Here is a 7068-nt window from a genome sequence, read left to right on the forward strand (position 1 = left end):
TATATAAATATATCCAGATATATAATAGATAGATAAATGAATGATTGATAGATGAGATAAATGACAGATATGAAAAATATAGAGATGTATAATTCATTGCCTAATGATGGCAATAAATGCCAATGAAGTTTTTGTCTCTTTTCTTCACAATCACATACTGTCTGCAAATGAGAGTCTGGTAGACTCTCTGGGAAAAATAATTATGTTCCTGTGTTTCAAATATGTATCTACACAAACATATCTCCTTTACTGAGGTGAGATAGAAATTTAATATGGAATCAGAACTGAATTTAAATGGTTAGCACCCAGCTACTAACTATGAGGCTTTGGGTATTTCCAGACCCTCATTTGTAAAGAATAACAATATTTACTAATTAAGATTTTAAATTAAATGAAATCTTGAGTGATTCTCATATACAGTCCTTGATCAGAATCACTCGAGTGTTACAAATGCCAGTTTGTTGAGTTTTACAATAGGTGGTTTTGTGGGCGTGATGATTGAAAACCAATGAACCACAGCAAATAAAGCTTTCAGGGTGCTAATTAAAGTAGGGGCTGTTACTTGATTGTGGCATTTAATCTACTCCTTGTCCTGTTCTCCACTGAATGAACCTTAAGGAACCTTAAGGAAGACTTGCCTTGTTATGAACCCCCAGCTTTGTTCATCAATAGCATTCATTGAGCTAAAACAAATCATTCAGAGCCAGGCAGCGAGTGGGAGGATAGAATTCATGGGCCACACAATGAGACATCCACCTCTTCCCAGGTCACATGTCTCAAGATCAACTCAGAAATCTCTTTTTCTTCCCCAGATAGTTTCACTGGTGGACCTCACTAAGATGAAATCATTTCTGATTAAGATGGGTTTTTTTGTGGGCTGGGTCTTTGGTTCATGTCAGCAAATACTTTGGCCTCCTCAGAGAATGAAAACTACCAGAGATTGTCTGCCTATGTCACAGAGGAAGAGACTGAGCCTTAGAGATAGGTCAGAAATGGCTAAAAAAGAAGTCTGGAGGGAGAGAGAGGAGTTAAGAGCATTGCCGCTCTTCCAGGGGACTCAGATTCAATTCACAGTATCCACATCATACCTGACAATAGCCCATAACTCTGTGAGCACTCAGCACACAAGTGATACCGATGTACATGCAGACAAAACACCCAAAATAAGCCTACAAAGGCATTAGTCTTGCATCATTGTGTCTTGGGTGACACCATGACTCCTCATGTTGACAGCTGACACCAACATCCATTAGATCAGCTGATTAGAAATTGCCTTCTCCATTTGTTCACACTAAGAGTAATATTGGTGTGTCAGCAAAATCTTCAGTGGATTGATTTCATGTACAATGGAGCAATCATAAACTATTAGACATCTGCTATAGTCTATGGCCAGACAGAAGAATATTCAGGGTGGCGCTTACTAAAGCTTAAGTCCCTTTGGAATAGCCTCAAGATATTTCTTTAAAAAAAAAAAAAAGTTGTATTTATGTGTATGTATGTCATGTGTGTGCCCACAGAGGCCAGAAAGAAAACACCAGATGTCCTGGAGCTGGAGTTGCAAAGAATTGATGTGAGTGCTGGGAAATATCCTCTGGTCCTCTGGAGGAACAGCAAGTACTCTTAACCTCAAAGCCATCTCTCCAGCATTTGTTGTAAGAGACTTCTACAATGGATATGCATACTCCTACTCCCCCACCTAAAAACAGTGACAAAGAGCTGCTAGCAGCTTTTAAATAGAGACTGAAGTAAAGCTCATTCAATGTGTGGTCATTCCCATTTAAAATGGTTGGATGACAAAGTATAACTATATATAGGAAAAAACAACAAGCGAGCAAACAAAAACCTACCCAGGATCCAACCAGAGACAGAAGCATACTCAATATTTTCAGAGAGAGAGAGAGAAGGGGACTCATGTTATAAATAGGAAAACAAACAAACAAACAAAAAACCTTTTGACCCTTTTGGATTCTATTTTTCTTTTGTAGTAATGAGGCATGAAGCTGTGGACCTGTGCATGCTAGAAAAACTACCATTGAGTTACATCCATATCCATTTTCTTTTCATTTTGAAACAGAGTCTCGCTAAGTTATCCAAACTGGCCTTGAACTTGTAATCCTTCTGCCTCAATCTTCCAAGGAGCTGAGGATAGAGGCTTGCACCACTCTGCTCAACTGTCTTTGGAGGCCTAGGCAAATAAATAAAAATATAGCCAACTCATGTTTATTGACTATGTGTTGCCTGTGATGGAATAGTAATGATGTTACTAGTACATTTTTGATAGCCTTTGTTCATGAAGTTCTGAGGAGCTGGAAGGAAAAAGCTTTTCCTTGTAGTTCCCAAAGCTCACAGATTTCTCTGACAGGTGTTGTGCTCTATGTTCCCTCCCCATCATTTACTCAGTTTACTCACATTGCTGCCTTTTTAAAATTCTTATGCTTCGGGAATTCCACACCCTCTGATTTCTTGGAACCGAACAGAGGCCTGGCACTTCTCTATTAGCGCTCTTCTCACTGTCTCATAGTTGAGTATTTCCTGCGTTGCAGGCCCTCTGAAGGCAGAGTAGCGCAGGAGCTTCCTCTTGTTGACTCCCCACAGTGCTTTCACAGAGTTTGAAAAGGACTTAGAATATCTGTTGGATTGGTATTAAGCAGCCTCAACATTTCCCTCCCATCCTATCTATTCAGACACAGCCATAATGTCAATGGCAACATAATAAAAGTCAGTAGATATTTATTCTAAGAGTATAGAAACAGGCTAAAACTCTATAAATATCAACCAGGTAAATCATACATTATACTAGCTTTTGGTTTTATTTTTGTTGCAATAGTGGTGAGTGAACACAGGACCAATGTTGTTCCATACTAGGCAAGTGTTGATCACTGAACTACATATTTCTAGCCTTCTTCTTGCTTTTTATGTTGAGATAGAGTCTCACCAAGTTGCTCAGGGTGGTCTTGAATTCACTTCACAGGCAAGCATTGAACTTGAAATCCTTCTGCCTCAGCCTCTGGAATAGTTGGGCTTCCAGGTCTGCCTTACCAGGCCAAGTTTGTACCGTTATTGATAACTATAAAAATCTATGAACACGTATATATACTAAGCACTTCCCAAACTTCCCTCAATTAGCCTCACTTCTGTGGCAGATTTTCTACTAACCCCAGTTTACATATGAAGAAAGTAAGGCTGGAGGAATATAAGAAATGTCTCCAAGCCAGGCAACGGTGGCACATGCCTTTCATCCCAGCACTTGGGAGGCAGAGGAAGGCATATCTCTGTGAGTTCGAGGCCAGCCTGGGCTACAGAGTGAGTTCCAGGAAAGGTGCAAAACTACACAGAGAAACCCTGTTCAAAAAACCAAAAAAGAAAAAGAAGAAAAAAAAAAGAAAGAAAGAAATGTCTCCATGGGGCTGGATGCTGCAAGCCGCAGAAATATGAAGTAGAAATTCAGCTGACTGTGGCAAAAGCTATTACCTGGAAGAGTTAATAACTCTTCCAGAGGATAAAGCCAAGACTCAAGGAGTTTTTGTGATATTGGCTTTTGAATATATTAGCTGTGTCCTGTAATTAATTTCTTGTGTGCTATTATAGCTTTCCCATTTGATTCTTTCCCCAAGAACGTCTAACAGTGTGGTTGAATCATTCATTGGGCATGAGGTCCAATGTCCGCTATATATACAATTGGAGTATTTGGATAACATCCCCCCAACTGTGCTGACAGCAGTCACACAGCCAGACCCCTAATGTCAGGCCTTTCTGTAATTATCGTCATTAGCAACATCCAGCCAGGACCATCTCCTGATGAAAGTGTTTTTATCTGAGATACTTCCCAGGCTTTCTAAGAATAGACTGCAGATAGATAAGCATCCAGACTATCTGTTAGGTCCTGAGAGAAGATAAAAATTTACAATGAGATAGCTGCAAAGGCCAGGCAGATGTGCTAAGTAAGCTTAACCCTCCCTCTTCCAAGTGCTACTTTAGTTCTAGATCTCCCTTTAACAATTAACTCAGAACAAAGGGGCTTTTACAGACCAGGTACATCAAGCTGTGATGCAGGTTCCCTAGTTACCAAACTACACTTCCCCCACCCTGTCAGAAAACAGCACAACTTGGACAGATTTCGGGGTGGGGGGGGCAGTTTTATTTTCACTCATTACTTTGTGACTTATGGAGTCCTAACATTTTACCTAACCATTTCTAAGAATATAGTTTGAGCACTTCCCTTTTAGGTTGCTAATGACAGCTGACAATTACTGCTCTTTATGTGGATCTTATCACCCCTTCTTTTGACCCTGTAAGAATTCAAGCCTGGTGACCTTGCCTTGGCCAGAGCATTGCTGACTGCACGGGTGTATAACTAAAAACCTCAGAGACTTGAGAAGAATTAAGATGTGGAAGAATTAAGTTAGGAAGAACAAGATGGAAAGAACTAGATGGGAAAGAACTAAGATGGGAGAATTAAGGTAGAACTTAGAACAGCAGGAAAGTGTAGAATCAGGCAAGAAAGGAGCTAAGTGTGAGAGCAGAAAAGAAGCTGTGTAGAGAGAGAACTGACTCAGAAGAATAAAGTGAATGGACTAACGAGTTTCATGTACGTAGATTCATTTGACATCCCTCAAATTATTTAATTCGCCACTGGTAGCGTCTCTTCTGGAACTCTGGGAAAAGACTGTAAGGGTCTGGATCCCAACAGTCTTTGTTAGCTCAAGAGATGACTCGATGGTTAAGAGCACTCGCTGTTCTTTCAGAGGACCCAGATTAAAGTCCCAATACTCACTCACATGGCAGCTTACAAACATCTATAAGTCCTGTCCCAAGAGATCTGACACCCTCTTCTTACCTCAGGGCTCATAGGAACTCAGAGGAACTGAAGGGTCAAACATAGATATGGGCCTGTGTTGCACAAATCCTAAATGGTCTTATAATAAAAACCCAGAGCCAGATATCAGGGTGAAAGCTGAAAGACCAGAGAAACAGAGCAAGCCACAGCCACCATCTCTTACCTCATCAAGTCTTCAGCCTGAAAGAGCTGTCTCCTCCTGCCTTATATTCCTTTCTCTGCCCAGCCATATCTTCTCACCTTATATTCCTTTCTCTGCCCAGCCATATCCTCTCACCTTATATTCCTTTCTCTGCCCAGCCATATCCCTTCCTGTCTCATCCTTCCTAGTGCTGGGATTAAAGATGTGTGATCTCAAGTGCTGGAATTTAAGGCATGTGCTCCGTTTCTCTATTAGACTGGATTAATCTCATATAGCCCAGTGTGGGCTTGAACTCACAGAAATCCAGACAGATCTCTGCCTCTGCCTCCCGAGTACTAGGATTAAAGATGTGTGCCACCACTGCCTGACCTCTATGGCCCACTCTGTGCTAGCTCTTCTTTGATCTTCAGGCAAGCTTTATTTCCTAGATTACAAACAATGTATCACCACAGGTCTGAGCTAGATCCTCTGCATATATGCTATAGTTGTGTAGCTTGGTATTCTTGTGGGACTTGCAACAATGACAGTGGGAATGTCTCTGACTCTTTTGCTTGCTCTTGGGATCCTCCTCCTCCTTGCCTCATCCAGCCTTGCTATGAGGGTTTGTGCCCAGTCTTATTGCATCTTGTTATACCATGTTCAGTTCATATCCCTGGGCAGCTGCTCTTTTCTGAAGGGAAACAAAGGAGTAGATCTGGGGGGATAGGGGAGCTACGGGGGTTGGGGGAGATTGGGAGGAGTGGAGGGAGGGAGGCTGTGGTCAGAATGTAGTGTATAGGAGAATAATTTTTTTTTTTTAAAGTCTGCCTTCCACCCTAGGAACTAACTAAAATATAGCCATTAGCCATCTTCCAATCCACTACCATTCACAGATTAAACCAACCATATGTGTAAAATAGTTTATGTTTTACCTTTTATGAACATGTACATATTTTTCTTTCCATTATTAACTAAATAACACAACACAGTTATTTGCATCTCACTCAAGTGGCATTGGGTATTAACAGAACCTAGAGGTGCTCTAAAGTACAGGGTTTGTGTATAAATACTATAGCATTTAAAATAAGAGCTGGAGCATCCAGGAAGGGTCCTAATGAATATGAAGAGCATTGTACCTTGTTCTCATGTATTTGATATAAAAGGCTTATTGATGTGATGCACTTGGGTGGCTAATGCAGGAGGATCTCTTGTTAGTTCAAGGGTAGCCTGATCTACATCAAGAGTTCCAGGACAGCTAGGGCTACATAGTGAGATCTTGTTTTTGTTTGTTTGTTTGTTTGTTTGTTTTTTATCTTTTTTCCCTTGAGATTTATTTATTTATTTATGTACACAACATTCTGCCTCCATATATGCCCGCACGCCAGTAGAGGGCACCAGGTCTCATTACAGATGGTTGTGAGCCACCATGTGGTTGCTGGGAATTGAACTCAGGATCTCTGGAAGAGCAGCCAGTGCTCTTAACCTCTGAGTCATCTCTCCAGCCTTTTTTGTTTTTGTTTTTAAGTGTGGTGTGTGTGTGTGTGTGTGTGTGTGTGTGTGTGTGTTAGGGAGTTATCCTACCAATAATTACCTTACCTGGGGAAAACAAAACAAAACATGAGCCTTTGGAGAAAAACAACAGTCACCAATATAGCTTTGGTGTAGGATAAAAATGTCTCCTTATCTATTAAGATCTGTGCTTGGGCTGAGAGATGGCTTGGTTAAGGTCCTATAGGGCTCCTGCAGAGTACCTGAGTTCACTTCCCAGCACATTCACTGGGTGGTTAAAGCTACCCATAATTCCAACTCCAGGGGGTCCAATGGCCTTTTCTGGACTCTAAGAACACCCCCATTCATATATGCACATACCCATACACATAATTTTTAAAATAAAGTATACCTTAAAAAAAAAGACATTGTTTTCATAAGTAAATGTTATTGGTTTAATATTGGAATAAAACTAAGAACGCTTTTTGGTGTGGAATCCATCAATCTGCCCAGAAACGTGGGCCGCTGCAGACAGTTGTTTGCTTTGAAGCTAAGAGCACACTCAGCCAAAAGTGAAGCCGTCAAGTACCTATTTGATCGTCTACCCATTACGATGGCACAG

The sequence above is a fragment of the Onychomys torridus genome, chromosome 3 (genome assembly GCF_903995425.1).
Source record: "Onychomys torridus chromosome 3, mOncTor1.1, whole genome shotgun sequence".
NCBI classification, from domain to species: domain Eukaryota; kingdom Metazoa; phylum Chordata; class Mammalia; order Rodentia; family Cricetidae; genus Onychomys; species Onychomys torridus.